This window comes from Podarcis raffonei, chromosome 1, assembly GCF_027172205.1.
Source record: "Podarcis raffonei isolate rPodRaf1 chromosome 1, rPodRaf1.pri, whole genome shotgun sequence".
Lineage (NCBI taxonomy): Eukaryota > Metazoa > Chordata > Lepidosauria > Squamata > Lacertidae > Podarcis > Podarcis raffonei.
This window is the reverse complement of record NC_070602.1, coordinates 94431194-94457886: the sequence shown is the minus strand read 5'-3', so window position 1 is coordinate 94457886 and position 26693 is coordinate 94431194. Positions and strand designations below refer to the sequence as shown.

The 26693-nt window shown below is 41.8% G+C and overlaps 1 long non-coding RNA gene across 1 annotated transcript; it reads left to right on the top strand.

The window, feature by feature from the left end:
- The first annotated feature begins 11595 nt into the window (after nt 1-11595).
- LOC128402888 (uncharacterized) lies at nt 11596-13942 on the top strand. The gene is made up of 3 exons (XR_008327799.1): nt 11596-11660; nt 12438-12510; nt 13866-13942. It is a non-coding gene; the product is annotated as an uncharacterized LOC128402888 (long non-coding RNA).
- Nucleotides 13943-26693: the final 12751 nt, after the last annotated feature.

The window sequence follows — 26693 nt, the reverse complement described above, 5'->3', positions numbered from 1 at the left end:
TAATGGAAGAAGAACTTATAAAAAATAATAATACTAAGTCAGTTATTTGTGGTCAGGTTGTTTGGTGCATTAGGAGTAGATAATCAGCAGTTATATACTGACTGCACTGAAGAAATATTATGGTGAAAGAAAAGATCCTTTTCTATATAAGTCTTGATCAATATGAAGCCATTTCATTTAATAGCCAAGATTTTACACCACCATTTATTTTCAGATTCATTGAGTTTTCTGGCTAGTGCCTTTGTTGATTTTTTCAACTCCCACATCCATAAGTAAATGCAGCGATACCCAAGACCAAGACAGAGAGAAAAATATTAACTTGCTGATGCCCAGTGAGTTCCTTTCATCCACTCTGTATAGTTTTTCCTGGGTAATCAGGCAACTGTGTTGCATTCAACTTTGTTAAGCAAAGGTGTGAAATAGTAATACGTAAGCTATAAAAAAATGCTGATTGAAGATGACAAGAACTGTGGAAGGCCAAAAGAATTCCTATTCCTATCCATTTACAACCCCACCTTCACTGAAAAGTTGCTTTAACAAAGGACACGCACAATGATACAGGTTGCAAAAGGGCCCTGAACAGAAACTCAAGAATTAAGATGGTGATAATGTATGGAATAAAAATATATTATTTGATGTACATATACAGGTGTGAGAAAACATAGAAAATCTCAAAGGAAGTCATGACACAATTATATATACATAAATTCTGAGTTAAGCAGACCTTAACATTCTTTTGTCAAAAGTTTTCTAGGATACAATAGATGTAGTTGTGTTTGAAACTCACTTAAGAAAGCTTATGTTTCTGGGCTTTGCTGCTGTTATTGTCTGTTCCCTAGGTTGGCATAATGTACTGTATTTGTTCACACTCTTGTTTTCATTCTGTTATGCTTCAATATGGAAGATTCGTCGAGCGCTGCTCTTTACCAAGTTATGTAGAAGCCTGTTTTATCCAGGTGAAACTTCTGGGAGTTAGATAATAGACGTGTGAGCAAAAGATTTGGACAAATGCTGAAGCAAGAAGTGAAGAAAGCCTGTGTGGAAACATCCAGGGCTTGACAAAGCAGGATCTTTTCTAAAGCACCCCACCCTGAAGGAGAGACCTCCAAAGAGATTTGGAGATTCAGATGTTTTGAAAAATGTGCCTTTAGTTTGAGGGGAAGTTTGCAAACTTTTTCTGGATTGTTGTTGTTTAGTCGTTTAGTCGTGCCTGACTCTTCGTGACCCCATGGACCAGAGCATGCCAGGCACTCCTGTCTTCCACTGCCTCCTGCAGTTTGGTCAAACTCATGCTAGTAGCTTCGAGAACACTATCCAACCATCTCGTCCTCTGTTGTCCCCTTCTCCTTGTGCCCTCCATCTTTCCCAACATCAGGGTCTTTTCCAGGGAGTCTTCTCTTCTGGGTTACCCTGTGCCATCTCCAGTTCAGTGTATAATCCAGATTCCAAGATTTTCTGTTTAAAACAAAGCTCTGTGTTCCCCATTCAGTTCTATGGAGACTTCTTTTTTTATATACCTAGAACTCTTTTTCACTTTTGGTCAGGAATCCCTCTTGAGTGGATAAAATCTGCCAAATTGCAGACATGTAAGTCCAGGGAACTTTGGTGGGGTGTGGAGGGATATTCACTTTCCTCCATATCAGGGCAGTATTTTTACTGAGCCAAGAAAACCTCCCAAAGGTATACATATGTCCAGAAATTATTGTACATATTTTTTTTAAGAAAAGGAAAACAAACTGAAAACCAATCCAGTGTCATCTACCAGGTAACAGTTCTCACATGCCCTGCAGCACAAAGTCATGGAATGAGACTGTGGGGTGGATCTCAGTGCTGGATTTATGTATAGGCTAAGTAGGCTGAAGCCTAGGGCCTCTAAATCTAGGGGGCCTCACCAGCCCACCCGCTCCCCAGCAGGCAGTTTCCCTTCTCCCAAAATTGCAAACCCAAGACTTAATGCAAGGGCAGGGCAACTCAGGCCTCTAAATCTAGGGGACATTGCCAACCTGCCCTCTCCCCAGTGCCACAGTCTTCCCTCTCCCAAAATTGCAAACCCAAGACTTCATGCAAGGGCAGGGCAACTCAGGCCCAGCAACTATGAGACTCAGGGCTTACCAGTGGGGTCCAAATTGAAGCAGGGGGCGCAACTTGCTTGTTTTTTTTAGAGCCCCAGTTCACAGCCAAAGTCTATATAGTTTATATAAATAAAATCCATCTAGATTGCCCTGGTGTGGGCCCCCCCCTTAGGACCGGCTTGCAGGGCCCAATTTGGCCAACTTGCTCCAATTGCCTTCTTGTCAGCCCTGGTGAGACTGTGCAGGGGTTGGACTGACAAGCGCTGCACCTTCTAGGTCTCTGGTGTCACTATTCAGAGTACAGACTCAAGGACTTGTTATAGAAGTAAAGGGGGACACTTATTGGATATCAGTTTTGTCACCTCTCCCCCCCCCAAACCCCGAGACAATGAGCCCAGCCACCTTTTATCACAGTCACAAAACCACTACACTACAGCATGGCCATAAACCAGTACGTTCAACTGAGTTACCCCTGCCAGGTAAAGTTTTTAGGATGCATCTCACAGAGCAGGGTTTATTTTCTGGTCATAAGTGGCACATGAACAGATATACAAAAAAGTGGTCCTGAGCCTTGTAGAGTTTTCCAGATTAAAACCAGATTAAAACCTGTAACTGGGCCTAGAAACACACAGGCTATCTGTGCAATGGAACAACACAGAGTGTACATGGTTGCACTTGTGAAAACAGTAAAGAGCCACATTTTGCAAGAATCAGAGAAATAATCTTGACATAGACACATCTAAAGTCAAGATACATTTTGTAGAAATGACTGCTATTCAGACACATGCTTCATTGTTTTTTCAGTGTCATGTGTGAATGCTGTTTGTGTACAATCACAATGGCATAAGTGGGACATCCCCCAATTTGCAGAGTGCTATGTGCACAGAAGACCTGCAGGGTTCTGGATAGGGGCCAACATCAAAATTTCTTCAAAAAAAAGGATTTTCTTTTGGCATTAAATGGATTACATTTTTGCCGGGGGTGGGGGACAATGGAGATTAGAGCGTATCTGAGGCAAAATCATGTTAAAATAGGATCATTGATGTCTGTGAGTCTGTTCCATAATAAGCGGTGAAAGGAGCCAATAATTTCCAATCTGAAAAGAAGATAAAGTACACCCCAAAGGGAATTGATGTACCAAATGTTTTCAGGATCGAGAATGCGAAAACTGTCATAGGTGTGAAGTTTTAAAGTCATCGCCACTGATTAATTCCTCCAACATAACACACACACACACACACACACACACACACACACACACACACTGATTTAGACATGGGAAGAGTGAACAGGAATCCATTAGGAAGCAGAAAATATGGCATAGCTATGAAAATCAATGCATGTGGCAAAACTGAAAACAGAAAAAAGGAGAGGCGTGCAATCATATCTCAAAAAGGCACTGTCAATTGAACAACCATGAAATACAACTGTGGCAGCAATAGGGTACAACACTGTTTTCTATTCAGTGCTGGAAAAAAGGCAGGGTGGTATTCAATTTTATAGCAGCACACAGAAAATAAAGGTATTCATAATACTGATGATATGTCGTAAGAATAGAAATATAAATCTCTAGAATAGTAAAAAGAAAAGAAAAGAAAAAGGGAGGGAAAGCAATTCTAATGCACAATTTCTTTTGGATTGCAATGCCTCAAGCTAACACCATTCCATTATTATTATTTTTTGAGGTTCACTAAAGAAAATGGGGCAGCGAGGTGATTGTTCTCTTAAGCACCCTTAACAAACTACAATTCCCAGGATTGTTGTTAAACACCCTTAACAAACTATAATTCCCAAAGGATGTCTTTTTCTGGTTTGCCTCAGGCAGCAAAATGTCTTGGACCAGCCCCCCCTGGACACTTGTTGAATGCAGTATGCATACACTCCATTTAACAAGCTGCTCCCCCCCACACTGTTTGGTTGAAACGTTCGAAAGCTCTGCCTGCACTAACAACACCACAGCTGTAAAAAATAAAATTAAAAAAAATGGTTTGCTTGTGCATTAGTGCGAAGGTCTCTCAGTCCTTCAGATGAGCTTTTCAGAGTTAGAATAAGAGGAATCAGTGAAAAATCACCATCCCTCTTCCAGGAGGCACACCCCACAAGTGCAGTTGCACTCACAGGTGTCCCAGATCCGAGTCAGTATAAGCTATTTGCTTCCATAACTTAGTGACTTAATTGTTGCTGCTTTGTGGTTTGAAGTGGACTTTTTAGAAAGCAATTGTGATGAAATTACAGCTCTTGGTGAAGATAAGACATTATCCCACTGGCCACGCTCATCACATGGAGCTGCTTTCCTGGCAGAGCTGGGTATACGAATGAGTTGCCCAAGTCAACTAATTCCATTCTCTTTGAAGGACCTGGAACAAAGGCCAGCTTCCTATCCTCGCTCTGTAATAATTACATGTGCTTCGCCTTACAAGATTGCAGTATGTCAGTATGACAGCTTTCAATTGACTGTATACCCCTTTGTCTTTTATTCCTCTCTCTGTACTTGCATCCCCTCTATTCTACTCTTTCATGCTGCTTTAACGAAGTTGACTGCCACATCTATTAGCCTTCCCCATCAATACATTAAAACGTTCTTCTGAGAAAAAAAGCGCTGTTAAATATTACCTTGGTTAGTAATGTAATTGAACAGGATAATGACAGCACATTGACATTGTTAAGGTTTGTGACCTAATGATTTATGAGGCAAGTTACAATTGCAGACACATTGATTTCAGTAACTAGGCCATGAACAAGAGCAGTGAACAATTTGCTCATTTCTTTATTGTTTTAAAACATCTCGCCCTATGCCCACCTCATATTATGTTCATCACACAATTGTCTTTGAAAGCTTGCTGACTCCCTAGGGGAGTGATGTAGGAAGTGGTGTTTGCCTGAGAAGGTGAGCTAGTACAGGACTGGTCACAGAGGTCAAAACAGTTTGCAAAAGTACACTAGCTTTCTTATATTGGAACAGAGGAAACAAACAGCTTCTACACTCCGTTCAACAAGCATGGGGTATTTTCAATGTGCAAATGTCCTACTTCCTCATGGTATACCTACTGATTTCCTCACCATACTTGATGAGTTATTCAGATGTAAGTTAGTACAAGGAACACTGGAAAATTCACTGCTGGAACAATACTATGAATGCATCAGCATTCACTGATGTCAGGAACCGACACCCTAAGCAAAGATGGAGACCATGTAGCCCTCCAGATGCTGGATATCTGGACATAGGAATGGAGGAAATTTATCCGGTTCACATTCTAATGTGAACCTAACTACTTCCTGGAACAATACACAGACCATGATCTTTTGAAATTGCGCTTCTCCAGATTTTGCAATACAGATCTCTGACAACAAAAATGCATTAAAAAGCAAGTATTAGAAAAAATTGTTCACACAAAAAATTGCATTGGTGAAAATAACGTACAGAAATACCATATATTGCATAATGTATGTATACTAAGCTAAATTGTGTATATTAAGTGAAATGCACACAAAAATGTTTTGATTTCTCATGTCGACTTTTTAAAAAATTGTGAAAATGCAGAGAACTGAACTTAAAACTGGAAAAGATGAGACAAATTAAGGTAACCCAAAACTGATAGATTTTGGCATTTCCACCCAGAGGGCCAACAGGCTGGCAGTCTCTACAGTAGAGAAGGATGAGATATTTTAGCATACTGAAGAAGTTCTCATAATTATCTCATCCTTCCTCTCAATAAACCTAGTAGGGCAGATCACTTGCATTTCTATTTTAAAGACAAAAATCATGGATTTGAGGTAGCGACCTGACTGAGATCACCTAAGTGATATATGTAACAAATATTTTATTCTAGGTTTCTACACTTTAGACAACATGATCATGTCAGGTAATAACATGATTTATAGAGTACATTTCCCCTCTTTGCCTTGGCATTTTGAACTTCCTTATTGTCTCGCTTTGCTGGGCAGATGGCAAACATGAACATGTTAATTCACCTTTTCCTTTACCGGGGCCATGCAGCATGGGATGGTGGCAGCAATGGGCTGCCTTCCCTTCATGGAACTGGAAGAAGATGCTAGGAATAAATAGTGGCTATGACTTACAAACAAAGAATTCACTGTACATTCTCAGATCCGGTTTACAAATTATACTCATTTTCTCTATACATTTAGTCAAATTGGCTTCACACCACATGGAAAAATAATTGCCTGAAATCAAAGCATCTTGCTCATCTGCTGTCAGCTCAAGTCGCTGTGAGGTATAGGCAATGGATCCCTCATATTTGAGGCTGCCATTTTGGGGAAAACGTTACATGTTTTAGAGGGCTTTGAATGGGCAGCCGGGATGTGTGTGTGTCTTTCATGTGAGTTTCTTTGACCAAGTGCCAACATATAAACTCCTGAAATATGAGACATTTTTGAACAGATGGATTAAATACAAATCCACGCAAGAGACAGTGAACACATTTTATATCCTAAGGGCCAAAATATCCCATCAAATTTACCTAAGCCATATTTGGTATGACTTTGAAAGGAATCAGAGCAACCAGATGCTATCCTCTATCTCTGTAGTTAGAGGCAAAAAGGCAGAAGGCTTGGGAACTGCATATCCCCAAAAGCTTAGTCTTTTTGAGCTTTTGACTGACAGTTCATAAATGGTTGGATAACTTTTTTCTATGCACAGTGTTGCTGCAGTGTAAGCAATGAACTAGTCAAACATGCTGAAAATTAGACAGCTGGACAGTTTAAATTATACACGTTCGCTGCAAATTTCATTTCTCCATCTTCTTTCTCTTCTGATGACCGAGAATAGAAACGAACCTTGATGGTGACCTATTTTGAAAATTGCTTGCATTAAATGGCAGATGCTTTGCATTTTTTTGTTTTGTTCATACTCTACATTTTAGATGTGCAAGTGTTCATTTCTCTGCCCAAAGCGATGCCATTAGACAAACAGAGGGTCTCCATAGAGGTGCTTCCAGGCTGCATGTGACTGATACATGGCAACAATTTGTGTGGCAAGGAAGTGATCATATGGCAGAGGAACATGAACTAGCACTCCACAGGAACTGGGAACAATCATGTGTTCATATACCGGTATCATATTGCCACCATTTTGCCACAGAGTTACACACAAGGGTTTTACACACATCATTTAATTGGCCACAGAATGACCCTCCTTGTTTTGGCATCTACTTTGCCTACTCAAAAGTATGGCTAATAAAGTCAGGTTTGAATATCTTTCTGCTACTAATGTGTAGATGTCAAAGGCCTATATATTCCATGTGAACAGTTTGTCAAGGGGGAGACCAATTCCCTGTTCGTCTCCCTCATTATTGGGGCCATCATTCTTTGCCTTTAAATCCAAGGAGCCAGGCTCCATGTCAGGTCTATAACATTTGTGTATGGGACAGGGGGGAGTAGCCATATGAGGAAACTGGCCTTTTACGTGATTACTTGCTCAAAGCAACTAAAAATAAAATATTCTAGGAATAGAGTTATCTTTCTCTCTCTGCTATCTTCTGAGCTTGAGTCTAAAGAAAAGCACTCTGCTGAATCCCAAGAAAAAGAACAGATAAGCAGGAAAGTAGAAACTGGGGTAAATGGTTGTCCAGTTACACCATTTACACAGATGTAATTTTACAACTGAAGAGGGACCCAGCATTGGTGAAGTAGCAGATATTATTCACAATGAGTTGGGGGATTCTGAATACCTGGGTCACACATCCACACCATACACTTTAATTAATAATATACTTTAACAGTCATAATTTCCTTCAAAGAATCCTGGGAACTGTGGTTTGTCAAGAATGCTGAGAACTACAACTTTCAGCATTCTCAGAGAAGAGGAATTGATTGTTAATCCACTTTGGGAACTATAGCTCTCTGAGGGGAATAGAGGATTCTCCTAACAGCTCCAGCACCCTCAACAAACTACAGTTCCCAGTATTCTTTGGGGGAAGTCACGACTGTTTAAAGCGGCATTGTACTACTTTAAATATATGGTGTGGATGTGGCCCCAGTTTCCACGTGGCTCAGGTATAATGAAAACTTTAGAAGGAGAGCTGTCCTGAACCCTTCCCTGGCCTGGAATATTCCACAGGAGGAGGTAGGGTTGATAAGCTTATTTGTGTCTTGGGAAACTAACTCAGTACAGCGGCAACAACCTATTTCATAGAATCATAGAATCATAGAGTTGGAAGAGACCACAAGGGCCATCGAGTCCAACCCCCTGCCAAGCAGGAAACACCATCAGAGCACTCCTGACATATGGTTGTCAAGCCTCTGCTTAAAGACCTCCAAAGAAGGAGACTCCACCACACTCCTTGGCAGCAAATTCCACTGTCGAACAGCTCTTACTGTCAGGAAGTTCTTCCTAATGTTTAGGTGGAATCTTCTTTCTTGTAGTTTGGATCCATTGCTCCGTGTCCGCTTCTCTGGAGCAGCAGAAAACAACCTTTCTCCCTCCTCTATGTGACATCCTTTTATATATTTGAACATGGCTATCATATCACCCCTTAACCTCCTCTTCTCCAGGCTAAACATGCCCAGCTCCCTTAGCCGTTCCTCATAAGGCATCGTTTCCAGGCCTTTGACCATTTTGGTTGCCCTCCTCTGGACACGTTCCAGTTTGTCAATGTCCTTCTTGAACTGTGGTGCCCAGAACTGGACACAGTACTCCAGGTGAGGTCTGACCAGAGCAGAATACAGTGGCACTATTACTTCCCTTGATCTAGATGCTATACTCCTATTGATGCAGCCCAGAATTGCATTGGCTTTTTTAGCTGCCGCGTCACACTGTTGGCTCATGTCAAGTTTGTGGTCAACCAAGACTCCTAGATCCTTTTCACATGTAGTGCTCTCAAGCCAGGTGTCACCCATCTTGTATTTGTGCCTCTCATTTTTTTTGCCCAAGTGCAATACTTTACATTTCTCCCTGTTAAAATTCATCTTGTTTGTTTTGGCCCAGTTCTCTAATCTGTCAAGGTCGTTTTGAAGTGTGTTCCTGTCCTCTGGGGTGTTAGCCACCCCTCCCAGTTTGGTGTCATCTGCAAATTTGATCAGGATGCCCTTGAGTCCATCATCCAAGTCGTTGATAAAGATGTTGAATAAGACCGGGCCCAAGACAGAACCCTGTGGCACCCCACTAGTCACTCTTCTCCAGGATGAAGAGGAACCATTGATGAGCACCCTTTGGGTTCGGTCAGTCAGCCAGTTACAAATCCACTGAGTGGTAGCATAGTCAAGACCGCATTTTACCAGCTTCTTTACAAGAATATCATGGGGCACCTTGTCAAATGCCTTGCTGAAATCAAAGTAGGCTACATCCACTGCGTTCCCTTCATCTACCAGGCTTGTAATTCTGTCAAAAAACGAGATCAGGTTAGTCTGACATGACTTATTTTTCAGAAATCCATGCTGACTATTGGTGATCACAGCATTCCTTTCCAGGTGCTCACAGACTGTTTGCTTAATGATCTGCTCCAGAATCTTCCCTGGTATTGATGTCAGACTGACTGGGCGGTAATTATTTGGGTCCTCTCTTTTCCCCTTTTTGAAAATAGGGACAACATTTGCCCTCCTCCAGTCTGCCGGGACTTCGCCTGTTCTCCAGGAATTCTCAAAGATGACTGCCAGTGGTTCTGAAATCACATCTGCCAGTTCTTTTAATACTCTTGGATGCAGTTCATCTGGCCCTGGAGACTTGAATACATCTAGACTAGCCAAGTATTCTTGTACTATCTCCTTAGTTATTCTGGGCTGTGTTTCCTCTGCTGAATCATTTGCTCCAAATTCTTCAGGTCGGGCATTGTTTTCTTTATCGGAGAAGACTGAGGCAAAGAAGGCATTGAGGAGTTCAGCCCTTTCTGTGTCCCCTGACACAGTTTAGTTCAGGTCTTTTCTCGTGGGTTTTTGGATTCCTTATGAAGAGCCCAGGGTTCATATAATATCTTGGAATTTGAGGTCTAAGATTCAAGAAGTTGTCCATTCAGAACCAGCAAGAGAGATGGGAAGATCAGTTTGCTGGTCCTTTCATTGTTCTTTCTTTAGGATTTCTTAAGATATCTCTGTTTGGAGTTGTTCCAAAACATCTCCTGTGAAATTTCAACTCATTCATCACTTGTCTTACCCTGCTGTGTCACCTTTGCTTCCGTTGAAACGGTTGCACACATGGTGCCTCACTGTGGTCAGAATGTGCTACTGGGCAAGTGTGACATTAAATATGCTTTATGTCTTCTTCCTATTCATCCTGATTATTTCAATCTACAGTCGTCCCTTGGTTTTTGAACAGCTTAGTTCTCGTACGTTTTGGCTCCCAAACATCTCTAATCTGAAAGTGAATGTTCCGGTTTGCAAACTATTTTTGGAAGCCGAACGTCCAACGGGGCTTCCTCAGCTTCTGATTGGCTGCAGGAACTTCCTGCAGCCAATCAGAAGCTGCACTTTGGTTTCTGAAGGTTTTGGAAGTCGAATGGACTTCCGGAATGGATTCTGTTCGACTTCCAAGGTACGACTGTATTCAGTTTTTCTTCTGAAGGCACTCATTATTTGAAACTTTTCTCTTTGCTGGTAAGATGAAGTCAGGTAAGTATTTAGATCTCATGAATCCACTGGGTAAATTGGCAGAGGAGTTTGGATTTCCTCTGCCCCCTCGGGGGGGGGGGGAATCTGAGGACCTTTCTCTGTCTTAAAGTTCCTGGGTGTCAAATTAGAATCACAGGTTCAGCACTACTGTTTGCCTTATTCAAAGTTGTCTGGTTTAAGGATTAGGTTACCATGTGCTATACAGGATAAAATATCATTGACAAAGGTGCGTTTTAGTTTTTCATTTGAATTTAGCCTGCAAGGTTGTTGCCCTAGGCACAGCTTCTTCTTTTTTAAAAAAAACTGTTGGGATGCTTCTTTGGCACGACCAACACCATTTACTTGGGATCTTATTTGTCTACATTCTTGTGCAATCACACTTTCTTTTTGCAGAGAGTATTATTTTTCTTGAAGCTGAGCTGCAGACTCATTCAAATGCTGGTGCTGGTGCTGGATGCAGGTGTCTATTTCCAGGGTACCTGATGTACTGAGCAGTGGTATGACACCAGGAAAGCTAATGGAGTTACCAGGAACTTGATGTTCTTATTTTTTAAAAAATAAAAATAAATCACTAATACTTGCAGTTCACATCTGGGCTGATGTTTTTGCAGATAATATTTTGGTATGATAGCCAAGGAAATGTATAGGTTATGAATTAGTTGTTATTCAAAACACCAAGGATGAAATTCAACATTCCATCTGCACTAGCATATCAGCTTGCCAGATGCAATGATCAACACTCACCTCTCCCTGCACATCTCCTGTTCTGGGGATTCTCCCACTCCTGAACCAATTTCGAGGGTACAGGGTGTACATAGAGGGAGCAGAGGGGGGAAGCCCCATTACACACATGGAAGCCCTTATGCTGGGCTTCCACTGATGTGGCTCTTTAAGTGAATCCTGCCCTGAGTTCTGAAGAAATTCTAGGCTTTTGTGCATCAGTTCCTTAATCACAACATTCTTTTCATTGCCTACCATGTACCTCAGCTCAATGATAAGAATCCAGGTTTCTTTTCTCATTTCCAGGTGAAGCACTTTAAAATTTTAGCTCAAGAGGCAAAGGCTAAGCCCGATGCTGTGTTTGCATGGCCATGGCACCATGGAAAATCAAACACAGTGGGCCATAGACGTTTCCCCTGGCTCCCAGTACATGTACTACTTGTGCAGTTTTGGAATTCCATTTTTTCAGAAAAGGGGAAAGTTGTCTGATGTTTGACTTGTACCAACAGAACATATTATTCACTTCTCTGTAGTGTTTAAGGAATCAGGCTTCACAAAGGGATCTGTTGCAGGAAATTGGCTTGTCTGGCTTTTCATTCCAAGCTGGATCATATTGGGAACTTTTGTATTAGGAAAATGCTTGAAGGGTCGGCTAAAAAGTCCCCACAACAACCCAGCTCATGGTGCCCATTGTTGCCATTGCTGAATTTGGTTACCAACATACCTCTGATTGACTGCTTAATGAGCAATTCTCATTGAAGAAATCACTGTACTGTTCATTCTTTTCATCCAGGTGTGATTGTTTGTTTCTCATTCCTGACCTAACCATATCCAAAGGATAAGGGAAGACATGACTGGGACCTGGTCTGAATGCTATATACCAAGAGATGCACAAAACATATTAATGTACGCGCTATCCCACAGAGAACACAGGATCTTTCTGCAAAATTCGCAGTTGTGCTCTTTCATATAATAGTACTGACCCCTTTCAACAATAGCATAACTTTACAGTATTGCTAAGCAACAAATTGAATGTGACACAAACTTTCCCTTTTTGTTTTGCATTCTCTTTTATTCTCATAGAAAATGTGAACTGCGCTTCAATATCAGGGCTGGTGGTGCCCACAATGATGGCTTCAGAAAGGTCACCCAATAGGTAAGTCAACATTGCAGCTTTGAATTTATTTTTCCCTTGGCCTCCAACTGTCTATTCCTCTTCTAGTCCTCTGGTTCCCTGATACATACAAATATAAGAACAACATTTCATTTATTTATTTTTCTTGAATGCAGAAAGTCCAAGGTAATATAGTCATGGAAATACATGGAGTTATCAGAAGTTCAGAAAAGCCAAGTCAGATTTAATTATGTATTTAATTCTGCTTGTACAAAGGAATCTCCATCCCCTCTCCTCTCCCCATGTGCAACCCCTCAAATCTGCTTAAGAAGGCTAGGAGGAAACACAAAACAGAGAGCACCCAGGGAGGAGAGAGAGAGAGAGAGAGAGAGAGAGAGAGAGAGAGAGAGGAAGTAATACTGCACAAGCAGAAGTCAATGCGTGAATAAGGTGACTTTGTTGGATACACAACCCAAATATTTTGGTGTGGATATCAGCTCTAGTACAGTCATACCTTGGATCCTGAACACCTTGCTGCAGCGAGACTCCTTACGGGGTCTTCGCTGCGAGATCACATTCACCCGGTGCTATACCAGCTGCACTGGCTCCCGGTGGAGTACAGGATCAGGTTTAAGGTGCTGGTTTTAACCTTTAAAGCCCTATACGGCCTAGGACCCTCGTACCTACGGGACCGCCTCTCCTGGTATGCCCCACAGAGAAACTTACGGTCTTCAAATAAAAACATCTTGAAGGTCCCAGGCCACAGAGAAGTTAGGCTGGCCTCAACTAGAGCCAGGGCTTTCTCGGCTGCGGCTCCAATCTGGTGGAACGCTCTGTCACAAGAGACTAGGGCCCTGCGGGACTTGACATCTTTCCGCAGGGCCTGCAAGACAGAGCTGTTCCGCCAGGCCTTTGGCCAGGGCACAGCCTGACTCCCTCCCTCGGCAATTTTCGCGGAGCTCTGGCCCAATGGTGGCCAGTGGCTTGAATTTAATTAATTTTATAATGAATGATTTTAGAGTGTTGTTTGTGTTGTACTTTTGTATTGTTTTATTGTTGTTAGCCGCCCTGAGCCCGGCTTCGGCTGGGGAGGGAGGGATATAAATAAAATTTATTATTATTATTATTATTATTATTATTGGTACGTGGACATTTTGACTCCCGAATGCCACAACCCCAAAAGTGAGTGTTCCGGTTTGTGAACTTTCTTCGGACCCCAAACGTCTGACAGGGCTTCCGCGGCTTCCGATTGGCTGCAGGGCCTTCCTGCAGCCAATCAGAAGCCGTGCTTTGGTTTTCTGAACGTTTAGGAAGTCGAACAGACTTCCGAAACGGATTCCGTTCAACTTCCAAGGTACGACTATATTACATTTTAGTGTTTTATCCACTCCTTGTAGATCTGGTTGCAGCCCAAGAGGAATTTCCCTTTGCTACCTTGACTTCTTCTCACCAGAAAGGTTAGCACAGGAAACTCACACTGGGAAACTCTTAACAAAGTTTTCAGCCCATACTTCCAGAAATCGGCTTTCCGAGTCAGACTATACACCCTGCATCCCACAGAGAATCTAGCACCTTAATGACAAAAGAGAAACAGGTGGGGGGGGGGTGAGAATGAAAGGAGAGGAAAATATGTTCACCACATGTCAAAACATGAACAGAATAATAAAAGCAAAGCTGCATTAGAGCTATCAATAATTTCTTCCACTCAAATATCTGAACTGTAATAAGAGATTACTTTCTGATATCACACAGTTGGTAGTGCAAATAAAAAAAATGTCACAACCGTTGATCTTGCTATCCTAATTATTTTGCCTGCATGGAAAGAGAATGACTCAAGTACAGGCAAAAGGCACACACACAGTCTTACTGGAAGAACTATAACATGTACCATAAAGTATAGTTGTTCCTGTTTACATGTTTTTAGTCTTCTCTTGTTAGGTAAACAGTAGTGATGGAGAAAACCTGATCAGTCTCTGGGCAGGGGGTGGGGAGGCAATGGAGAGGGGAAATTTAATACTTTCCCTCCCTGCTACAGATGGGAGAGGCAGAATCTTATATGAAGCTGCTGTTTGTACTCCATTTTACATTCTCCTTGGTATCAATAGAGGTTTCCCTTTAAATGCAAACTGCAACTTTGTAGAGTGATTTGAGTAAGGACTGTGACTATACAGAGATTTCTTAGGATTTCCCATGACTGCTTTTTACATAACAAACAGTCATAGTTAATGATTTTTGCACATTAACTTCATGTATAGTTTGGCTCAAAGTTGTTCCTATGTCCTCAGACTTACTGTACCTTATTCATAAGTTCTGCCATTCAGGCTTAAGCACAACTGCCTTCCTGTAGGTTTGAGTCAGCATTAAAAACTGAGATATGAAAGCTAAGAGCTAAATGGCAACTTAAGCCTAGGTTAAAGATGCAACAATGGAATGTCTAGGTGCACTTTTTAATAACAAGAATACATAGCTGAAAATGAATGAACTGCACCTAAAATATTATGTTCATTTTTCACATGGTCTAGTCCTTCCCCTGCCCACCCCCCTTATTATTCTTAAGAGGGTCTCTTCCCCAGTCTTCAGAGAGTAGCTGGAAGTGAGGAGATAGAAAAAACTCCTCCTTTCCTTCCACTCTACAGTTTTAATCTGAAATATTAGGCACAGTATTGTGCTCAGAGCTTAGAAACTGCTTGGGCTAAGGAAATTCCCAGTCACAAAATATACCTAAAATAATGGGAGTTTTGAACCCTGGTTTGAGTACAAAAAGGGCTTAGCATTCATATAGCACTTTATAGTGTTCAAAGCACTATAAATATTTTTTAAATAAAGGTGTTGGCAGCAATAATGTGGTTGTGGAACTTCATTAACGTGTGACCCCAAAATTCTGGATCCCCCCCCAAAAAACCTGAAGCCATAGTTTTGTGTGCAGGCCTGGCCAGGACGGCTTTCCTGTTATATCTTATGGACTTGATGAGGCATGTGACCCTCACCTGTCCTGAGCCTACTCCAGCTGATGAATCACACACCTCCTCGCCAAGCTATCGAGCCCCAAATGCCTTGTAGGTCCTTGCCTGCCCTCCATCAGAGGTGACAGCTGTAAGTTCTGGAATCCTGACCTCAGGGGTGGTACGTCCCATTTTGCCACTTGAGGCAAAACAAGAAGTGCCACCCTGCTCTGCCAAACCACCACACCACCACCAGCCATGGGACACTCACCACCACTGTGCCACCTGCCGTTACTGCACCAGCTGTGCCAACACTGCAGTGCTGGCATTGGTGCCTGAGAGATTCCCTGAAACAGCTTGCAAGATCTCACCCAAATCTCATGAGATACTATGCTCTCCTTGACATCTTGCAAGACTTTGATGAGATCTCGCAAGCTCTTGCAGGAAATCAGCACCGATACTTGCACCACTTCTCTGGCAGAGGTGTGGGTGTGGCAGGAGGAGCCCGTGAGGGTGCTGCCTCAGGAGCTTCTGATGCTTGAGCTAGATACTTCAAGCCACTACATGGGTGGGGTGGGCTTGCCTTGCCTGAGGTCATTATTGGCATGTACACTGGTATCTGTTTACCTGTTAGCAATCACCTTTAGTTAGTTTTTTTTAATTGTAAAGAAATGCAAGTTTCTCAATCCATCAGATTTGCACAAAACAGCAGGTGTGTGTGTGTGTGTGTGTGTGTTTTGCTCCAAGCCAGGAAACCTGAGATCCATGGGTATTTGTATACATGTGCACATGCACTTTATGTGATCTACCATGCTTATACAAAATAGCAGTCCAAAAATGAAAAATAAATGATGCCTCATTCCAAAAAGGAATTGAAGTTGTTCATATGAAAGGCTACCTGTTGCTTCATATCCTCCCCCTTTCCTCCTCATCTCCTGTGCCCATGGGCGTAGCCAAGGGGCGGAAGTGGGATCCTCAAATATAATTGAAAATCATTGAAAGTAGTCAATGATCTGAGGTTCTGCCCCCTCGCCCAGCAGAAGCCTGCACCCTGCAATGTCCTATGCCCAGGACACAAGCCTGGCCAGGATGCAGGCTGAGGTCATTATGGGCATGCACACTGGTATCTGTTTACATGTAAGCACACGACACACACACACAAATTTCTCAATCCATCAGATTTGCACAAAACAGCAGCTATGTGTATGTGGGTGTGTTGCAGGCCTGTCTTAACCTCCTAGAGGGTACCTCCCACTGCTCCCTATGCCTCAGAGTCCACCTTGTTCTGGCCTGAGACCAGTGGTGTGAATCTCCAGATCTGCAGACAGGTCTCTTCCACCTGGCTCAGGAGAACTGGGTCTTGGCAGACCACAGTTACAACAGACTGTGACCAAGGCTGCTCAACACCTTAGACCACCAGTTGTAAGTTTTGCAAGTCTTGTGGCTGAAGAAAGTACTGGTAATGGGTTAATTTGGACACTGGGAGAATTGAAGGACTCACAATTGGGTCCAAGTGTTTTCCTGATTTCTCCTGCTTGGTTTCTCAGGTGCTCACCATCCAATCTTGCTAGGATTTAGTAACACAAAACCATTCAGTCGGTAGTCATTTTCAAATCAATCCTCTTTATGACATTGAATGCATTGTGTGTTTTAGCACTCATAAAAGAAAATACCTTATACATTTCAAAATAATGTCTGCATTATCCAGAGTTGCCCACAATTGGCTTTTGAATCTAATCTATTTATTTTCTGTAAATTATAATATTTTGCCATGTCATAAAATGCTCATTTTGTTGGCTGTAGGTAATGTCTCTTGCATAAATACATGTAATTGTTTTAATGCCTTGCAAGCTGCCATCACCTGATTGAAGAGCCCGGACAAATTGGTTTGGCTTATTTCATGCTAAGATTCTTAGCAGAAGTTGGAGGTGTGCCAAAGGACTAAACTACCCGACAGATGTTAATTGTATATTAGGTTACACTGCATGACTCCATATTGAAAATTACTTGAATTGTTACAGTCACTCAAAAGTAATAGGCTGTGTTACCCACAGAATATCCCAAACTTTAAAAGTCTTCCTGGACAAGAAAGTTTGATAGTGAAATACTTGCATCACATGGTATAATTGAACTGGGGAAATTAGGCTAGAATATTGACACAAGCATGATCCACAATCCTATTCCAAAAGGAAAAAGAGCTTATTCTTTAAAGAGCAAAGAAATATGGATCATTAAGCAGCTGTGATTTTCCTCTAAATTACATCACGGCATCACCCATAGAGAGCAAGAGACTCTTTCCCCTTTAGAGTAAGGTCAGCCTAGAGCTGTCAGCTTCCCTTCCCCCCGCCTGCACTGGGAAAATGCAGCAGACAAAGATCCTAAAATGAAGATAAACTACTTTAGGGGAGGGGCAATTTAGATGAGGGAAATGGTACCCTCTCCCAGAGTACCACTTTTCAAAGCATCCCCATGAGCCTGCAAGTACTATAATTAGCAAAAGGGAAAATGATGGGAAATCTTCCTCGCTGACTTCCCACATTTCTTCTGGCTTGGTTCTAAACCTGTCATGGCGCCTTTAGGCATGGATGTCAAAAACAAAACACTTGAATGTATGAAGAATATAGTCTGTCACATGAGACACCAACTAGTCCACCTGGTTGGTGTGGTCTACACTGACTGAAAAAGTGTTCTTCAGGGTTTTAGTCCTTCACAGCTATACGTGGAGATGTCAGGTACTGAATGTGTGATTGAAAGCATGGATTCTACCTGCTCAACAGCACCCTCTTCCTCAGAATGTGCAATAAGTTGGAAATGATAATGCCCATTTGCCCATATTAGTATAATTAGTTAAGATGACTCTTTTAAATGTTTTAGTTAAAGTGTGGGGAACCTGCGGCTCTCCAGATATAATTGGACTATAATTTCTATCAGCCCAGCCAACATGGCCCAACGGGCAGGGCTGTAGGAATTGGTCCAGTAATATCTGGAAGGCCGCAGGTTCCCCATCTCTGTTGTAATGCTGCCCTCAGTTGAGGAAGGAAGAAAGAAAAAGGAAGAAAACTTCCCAGCCCTGTTTAGGTAAATTTTAATGACTGATGTTTTAATGTATTTTTAATCTTTTGTTGGAAGCCGCCCAGAGTGGCTGGAGAAACCCAGCCAAAAGGGTGGGGTGTAAATAATAATAGAAGGAGGAGGAGGAGGAGGAGGAGGAGGAGGAGGAGGAGGAGGAAGGATAGATGATGATAGATAGATGATAGATAGATAGATGATAGATAGATAGATAGATAGATAGATAGATAGATAGATAGATGATAGTAGATAGATAGATATAGATAGATGACGATAGAAAGATAGATTAGATAGATAGATAGATAGATTAGATAGATAGATAGATGATAGATAGATAGATGATAGATAGATAGATATAGATAGATAGATATAGATGATAGATTAGATAGATAGATAGATAGATAGATGATAGATGATAGATAGATATAGATAGATAGATAGATGATAGATAGATAGATGATAGATAGATAGATGATAGATAGATAGATAGACAGCAAAAATCCCAGCTCAGAGAAAGTGGCATTTTTTTACTGCCACTTGCAGGGTAGAGTTTTCCCTCTAATTATAATATCACTTACTTGAGGTCTCGAAAAAATTAGCAGGTAGGTAAGCTGCCTGGTTGTTTGACATCATCATGTGGCTATGTCACAGTGCAGTCACTAATAGTTAGACACTACAGCATATAGGCAAGAAATCCAAATAAATCTGGGCAGCAGCAGAGCACAATCGGAAAGGGCCAGAATACAATAGAAGACAGAACAAAGCGGGACCTGGCTTGCAATCCAATTAACAGAAATCCAATTTACAGGAAAGGTGAAATTTCCTTTTCTCTCCCTCTAATTCTGACCTCATTAAATACTAATGCAGCAGCATTGTGGAAGGTGATTATGGTGAGACTGAAACATTACGCTATGCTAATGTTGAGGAATAGCCACTCCAAGTGTTCTGTGGCTGGAGGCAGAATCTGAAGAGAATCCCCACTTGCTTGCTATGATAGGTGACAGGGCTAGCTGTGAAACTATGAAACAGCATAATTAAAAGCAGGCCAAGCACCCTTGGTTGTCCGGGTTGGGCAACGGCACTCAGAAGGGCCCCTCAGTAGCCCAATCTGGCATTGCCAGGTCCAGATGGCGGCATGGCGGCACTGCTTTCCTTGAGAGGTTCCATACACAGCAGCCTTCACCTCTCTGCTTTGCCTGGGACCTTCTGAGCTTTAGAAGTCTTTCCAGCCACTGCAGCAAATCCATCCACCATTGCAGGTGACAATTTAAGAACAGCAGCAACAAAAATAAGTGAAGGGAGAGGAAGAGAAGGAATTAGTTGACAGGGAGCCAAGGGATGGTGGTGGCATTGCTCTCAGGCACTGCAAATAACTGGGACAGCACTGGTGGCCAAATGGCCAAAGTTTGGCAGAGGGCCTGGTGAAGTGATTGCCAAGCCTCACTGGCAGTCAGCTTCTTGCTCTTCCTCAAAGACAGCAGAAAGGCTGGACTTCTCCATTGCTGTCAAACTAATTTTAGTCCTGGATTGTTGTCGTGGGTCTTATAGGATTCAGTGGCAACTTAAGCATAGCAGAGCCGGATCAACAACATAGATGGGAAACAGAGTCACCTTACCCATGAGGTGAGGTGAGGTGAGGTAGTCATCTCCAATGGCAGATCTCCTTTGCAGCCTCCTTTTACTCCTCTGCTGCCTTCAGCATGGGGGTAGACTGCGAAGGAGTCAGGAGGCTGTGGAGGAAGAGGTGACAGTGTGGGGTTGCAGAAGAGGAGGCAGCAGTGGGAAGCCACACAGACTGAAACATGTCGTGTCTCAAGGCCCAACTGCACATGAAGTTAGCCACATGTTTGAAGAAGCACGCTTAACTTGTCTACTGTTATCTTGGGGAAAGAACCATTGCCCAACCCGAATCATGTCCTTGCATTGGTTTTCCACTGGAAATTTATTTTGCTCCCCGAAGTGCTGTTCTGCAAACCACACTGGCAGCTGTCCCACTGCCACTGGGGGCCTGAGAATGTCCTTGGGATTGCTGTTTCTTTGAGAAACTCAGTATTCAGAGCAACTGTAACGTTTGTTGTGAATATAGATGACTCTAACAACAGATTCCGGGTTCTTTAATGTGTAGAATATATCCAGTGGTGTTCATGCATTATTCACTGTAGATAAAACAGCAACAGTCCTTGAGCTTGGGTGTTATGGATTTATACGATGAAGTAAGTAGACAGAACATCTATTGATATGTTTATTTTGTTGTTGTTGAGATTCATTGGAGTCTTGTGATAGGAGGATTGCACCCCAATGAATCAAGAAATAGAAGTAACTGGTATTTGCCTCCAAAGTGTGTTTTCCAGTATAATGTCTTTTGGTGATTTTGTACATGATGTTATGCGCACATGGGTCACCTTGATTTAAAATAAATTTCCATGCACTTAGCTTTACATAGGATCATCTCCATGATCTCTCTATTTCTTTCAAATGCTACATTTACAGCTCAGGGTTATACTATGCAATAACAAACAGTTCTGTTGTTTGCTTCATTGGCTGTCCTGGGTTCCAGTGGTAATGGGGTGGACATTTCATAAATGTATACACAAACATATCTACATAACAAGTGCACGAATACAAGTGTGCTTCCGGTGGATAATTTATTCAATAAAACAAATTCATTACCATTGATAGAGGGGGTCCTAATTGGCATTCCTAGTTCAGATCAGAGGATCCCTCTCCTTCACCCTTCTGGGAGGGGGAAGTAATATTTCTTCATTTTTAACAGTCCCTGCCCTCACTTTCATCCCAGTCATTGTGAGACTGGCAAATTGTCCCTCCTTGCCCTCACTGGAATGCTCTGCACAAGTATAATGCAGCTAAAATATCCACATTTTTAACTCATTCACAATTTAACTTTGTGGATTATAGTTCATTTTGGGTGATATAGCTTACCTTAGTCATAATCAACGCACACCCAATGGGATCAGTGGGCTCTTCTATGGGTCTACTCTGAGTATGAGTATAGTTGGCTACCATCCTTTATTGTGTTTGCATTTTAATTGTTTTATTCATTTTGTATACTGCCCTCGGAATATGATTGGTGGGCGGTATAAAAAATACTGATAAACAAATAAAATCAACTGAACTTTTCAGTACCTTATTTATCATTGGGCCACAACTTGCATTATTTGCCTTTGCATATTTGACTCTGATTTCATTGTCTTTGCTGAAAACTTTATTTCTTGCCAGCTTTATTCAGAAACTTTAATTATTTTATTTTTGGTACTGTCTTCATTTCTACTGCTGTGTTTATTCGGGGGTCGGGTGGGGGGAGCCACATGATGCATTCCTGCTCCAACACTGAACCTTTGGGTGGAGAATTTAAATAAATAAGCAAACATCTGCAGTGGAAACAGTTTGATGAATCCAAAAGTAACAGATCGAGATTCAGCCGGACATGGATTTCAGCATTCTAGTCATAAGCACTTGGACATCAAGGTTAATAAAGGAAATGTTGACAGAGCCATAACCATGATTGTGTGCTAATACCAATTAAAATGTCTTGTTTGCCTACCACATATTTAAATGTTCACATCCCTTAACCAAGAGGAAGAACTCCTTTGTTAATCGCTTCTCTGTGCATTGTGAAATAGATTTCAAACAGAAAAAGACTATCATCTAAATACTAGTGTCCGATTGAAATTTAATCTTTGCTTGACTTTGAGTCAGCTGCTCAGGAAATATGATTTTAAATTAATCAAAAAGATCAGTTAAAATATTCATGATTTTTTTTTAAAAAAGGATCTATAAGAACATCTACCTTTCCCATCCCAAAACATGTTCCACAGTGCTTTCATTTCAAGAGAATTTTTTTTATAATGTTTGAATAGATTAAGCATAGGTTTTTGTATTATTAAAAATTTTCAGCACAGCTTTGAGTGGGGAAAGAATCAGCTGTCAAAGTACAGAAGTTCAAGTGTATGCAGATTGCTCCTCACAATTTGCAATTTTCTGAAAGGTGGGATTTAATCTCGTGGTTGAATAAAGCTTTCTGTATTAATAATGAGATGAGAATGTCTTTCTGAGGTGATACTTAACATTTGCCTCTGGCTGGTAATTGTGGGTAATGCAATATAGAAAAAGGCATCATTCTGGAAATTCTAAGCCAACAGTCCAGGGGACAAAACATTATACATAGTGTGTGTGTGTGTTTTTAGGACATGTGCGTGTGCATGCACAAAACCATTAGATAAATAAATAGATATCTATATAGGAAATATGCATCTTATTATGTGAATATTGATTATCCTGGTGTTGTCGAAGCAAAAGAAAAACATTGCCACCAATGTTTATTGCATTATCCTCCCCTTTCTGGATGGTAAACACAGTGCTCACAAGTTGAACATTCAGATTATCAGCTCCTGCTCCTTCCTCTTCTGTAGTCAGTATTCTAAGGTTAATACTGAACTGTATATTTTGCAGAACTGTGAGCCGAAGCAGATGGAACCAACCTTCAGTAAATAATAATAATAAATACAGTGGGCAGTAAAGTGATAACTTCCATCTCCATAAGAGATGAATGAGCAGCATTTATTCCCATTGTTGAGACTATTATCCATCGGCATACCTTTATGCCATTAACATCCTAATTGAATTGAATATAAGATGTGTGTTCTCGTGTCTGTGTTTGTTAACATGCAAGGATGCTGCACACACCATGCGCATGAAATGTGCACAATACCAGATGGATAGTTAGCTGGTGCCTTCATCTTTGATAAAGTTCAGGCACCAGATGAGGAAAGATGCTTGGACTCCATCAAAGCTGAAAGCGCCAGCTAACTATCTGTCTGGTATTGTGCACATTTCATGTGCACGCTATGTGCAGCAGTGACCCTTGGTGGTGGATTACTACCCACCCACCTATGGCACCCACCTGAGAGAATGATGGAGACAAAATCCGGAAGGAAACAAATGCCCTTGTGACTTAGAGCTGGCCATGGTGATTCTTACTTGAAGGATTCTTACAAACCGACAGAAACGATGTCTTTCAAGGAAGCGTGACACTGCACCATTAGATATGCTGTTTGTCCCAATGTAGGCTTGAAAACTTTATTTTGTTTAAAGTTTAGCTTGACAGGTGTTTAGATGTATAAATCATCCTCATAAATTATGTGTCCCCCCCGACCCGAACAGCTTTTGCGTCTGACAGCAAACAGAGAATAAGGATGTCATCCTTTATCTAGGAGAGTGATGAAAAATGACACAACTGAGGACCTTGCCTGCCCTTGGAGAATACCAAGAGTGAAAAGAAGAGGAGAAAGTGAAAGTTAACTGCCCAGCCCCAGCATGTAGCAGGAAGTGGAGATAGTTGCCCTTTTTCTACCACAGGGATGGTGTGATGCCCATTCAAGTCATTTGCGCATGATGGCAGCTTACAAGCTGCTTTATGTTCCATCTTCTAAAGATGCACTTGAACTTTCTGTTAATTTATATCCATTAAGTGGGATCGGCCGCTCACATCTCATCATCACAAACCTACCACTGCTGTTTAAGTCCATTAGATATTAAGTGCAGACAGGAGGGGAAATGTGCAAATCCTCATCATTTCAATAATGTGCTCCAGCCTCATCTTGCTTGCTTTCATTTAGCATTACTCAGTGTTCCCATTTGGTATGTGACTTCAGGAAACACTGCAGAGGCATTTTCCCCAAGTGGAAATGCAATTAGTCTTTTCCTCCTGTTTTGTTCTTCTTTTCCAGACAACTGCTGCAATGTGGGGGGGGGGTGCATGTGTCTGCGCATACAAGAAAAGGCTGGGGTGGGGGAGATGGAATTATTTATTATTTAGCCATACCATTATTTAAGCTAGTTCCCAGCAAAAGAGCTGATTTGATCAGTTAGTTGAAAATGAAACTTATTTTAATGGTCACACTCTCTGATTTCTGCCTCACACTCACATGCTTGTTATCAGAGACTCCCAATGGCAGAACAAAAAAGTACACTTGCTGAATTAAGATTACCTCAGCATCAAGTTCCCAGCTTCAAGTGAGATGGGGGAGTCCCTTTGATTCAATTGTTTTAAAGTTTGGTTTTTAGTTGGGCTTATCACTAAAATTTGTATGAGGAAATATATTTTACCAGCTATTTAGTACAGTCCACAAACAGCATTATCCCTTTCTGCCCTAACTGGACCAGACAACAGCACTTTTACTGGACACAGCCCCAGTGTATTAATGCCCCCACCCCAGGCCCTGAATTCTTTCTTTCACTGTCCTAGCTAAGCTCAAGGTAGTGGGGACACACCTCATAACTGGAAACTACTTCCTTTTGGCTAGATGTTGTGGCTTAGGACCATAGCTGTCAACCTTCCCTTTTTTTGTGGGAAATTCCCTTATTTCAGCGCCGTTTCCCGCTGCTTCCCGCTGCTATCCCGGATTGTTAGATATCCCGTAGACTGTCCCCGGGACAGGTGAGGCTGCTGATCCCTTATTTTTGAGGCTGCTGATCCCTTATTTTCAAATCTGAGAGTTGACAGCTATGCTTAGGACAAATGCTTTGGAAACCACATCAGCCAAGTTCTGATCCCATGTGTATTTGCCTAGGAGAGAGTGGGAGCTCTCCTTCAGACATTTGGCTTGTTCTAGCTCAATGCTAGGACTTGGATCTCCAATTTGTTCTTCCCAGGGAATAATAGATTCTTCTGCAGCTAGTACAGTGGTCTTCCTTCCTGCCTCTTTGCCACACATCATCACAAACACGGTTGGGTTTTGCTTCAGACATCTATGATCCAGGGCCAATCTCTGCTGTAGGAAATCAGACATTGCTCTACTACAACCCCTATCATTCCTGACCATTGACTGTCCAACAACATCTGGAGGGCCACAGGTTTACCCAGTGCTTTTTTTCTGGGGGGACGTAGGGATAGGCATGCTCCTAAACATTTTGTGAATCTAAGTTTGACCTCACTGAGGGGCAGTATTTCAATATGAGTAGGAAAATGAGAGTACCCCTAAACATTTTTAAAGAAAAAAAGCACCAGGTTTACCATCCTTGAATTGGGACGAGTAAGAAATTCAAGGGGTTCTGCAGAAAGGTACTCTATATCAGCCTTTCTCAACTTTGGGTCCCTAGATGTTGTTGGACTACAACCCCCATCAACCCTAGCTAGCAAGACCATGGTCAGGAATGATGGGAGCTGTAGTCCAACAACATCTAGGGACCCAATATTGAGAAAGGCTGCTCTATACCCTTATATCTTCTGCCTCTCTTGTAGGACTTCTCTGCCACATTTAAAATGGGGTGTGGCCAACAAGCAATAGGCTGTACTGGGTATTGCTGTATTTGTGAATAAATCAAAACAACATGTCTTTCTGAAGGGATCAATGCATTCCAATGCAGAGAAAAGAAGGAAAGGTCTGCCTCCTACAACGGCCTGGCCAGGAGCTAAACGGTTGTTGCTTCAGCATCGTTAGCATCATTTGGTTGCTTGCAAATGCTCTCTGAGTGCAAAAATCATTCAAATGAAAATGAAAGACAGTCTGGTGTTGCTCATTCATTAATTTTTGCAGCAGTTGGTGCCCTGCTGGCATTTGAAATTAGCATTAAGGAAAAGTTCAAGAGATTTAGCTTAGTTCGTGTTTACCGCCATGATTTTTGAGAAATGTTTCAGATAGATTAAATTGCATTAGGGAAGCTAATTGCAGAGCAAAAGAGGGGAATATTAAATGCTAAACAGCAGAGCTCACTTCAAAGCCACAGCATTTTACCAGCTGGATAAACCTACCAATGGCATAAAAAGATTACACTAGAACTAATAAAGTGCCATGACGGTACCTGGATATCACCGCACAGTACTTGAATCCCAAAAGCTGGAGCCCACTGGAGTGTTAAATGACAAATGGAAAAGAAGGTATTTTGTGCTGGTGTTCATTACACAGCTCCAAAGCCGTCTTGCCTTCTCAATGGAGAAAGCTCCTGTCTAAATAAATACTCCCCCTGTTTTGGACTTTGTAATCTTTCAGGTTTCTGACAGAATTTCCAAGTCCTTCAAAATGTGGAGAGGCCTGAAAGCAAAACAAACATATTTCACAAGAAGTGCCCTTGCCTGCCATTCCTTTTCAAGTCACGTTGCTATCATTTGTATCAACAAGCTCCACCAGTGCACTTCACCATTGCACATTTAGGATTAATTATGGAGTGCCTGTGAATGAGCGCAAGGAAAATTGC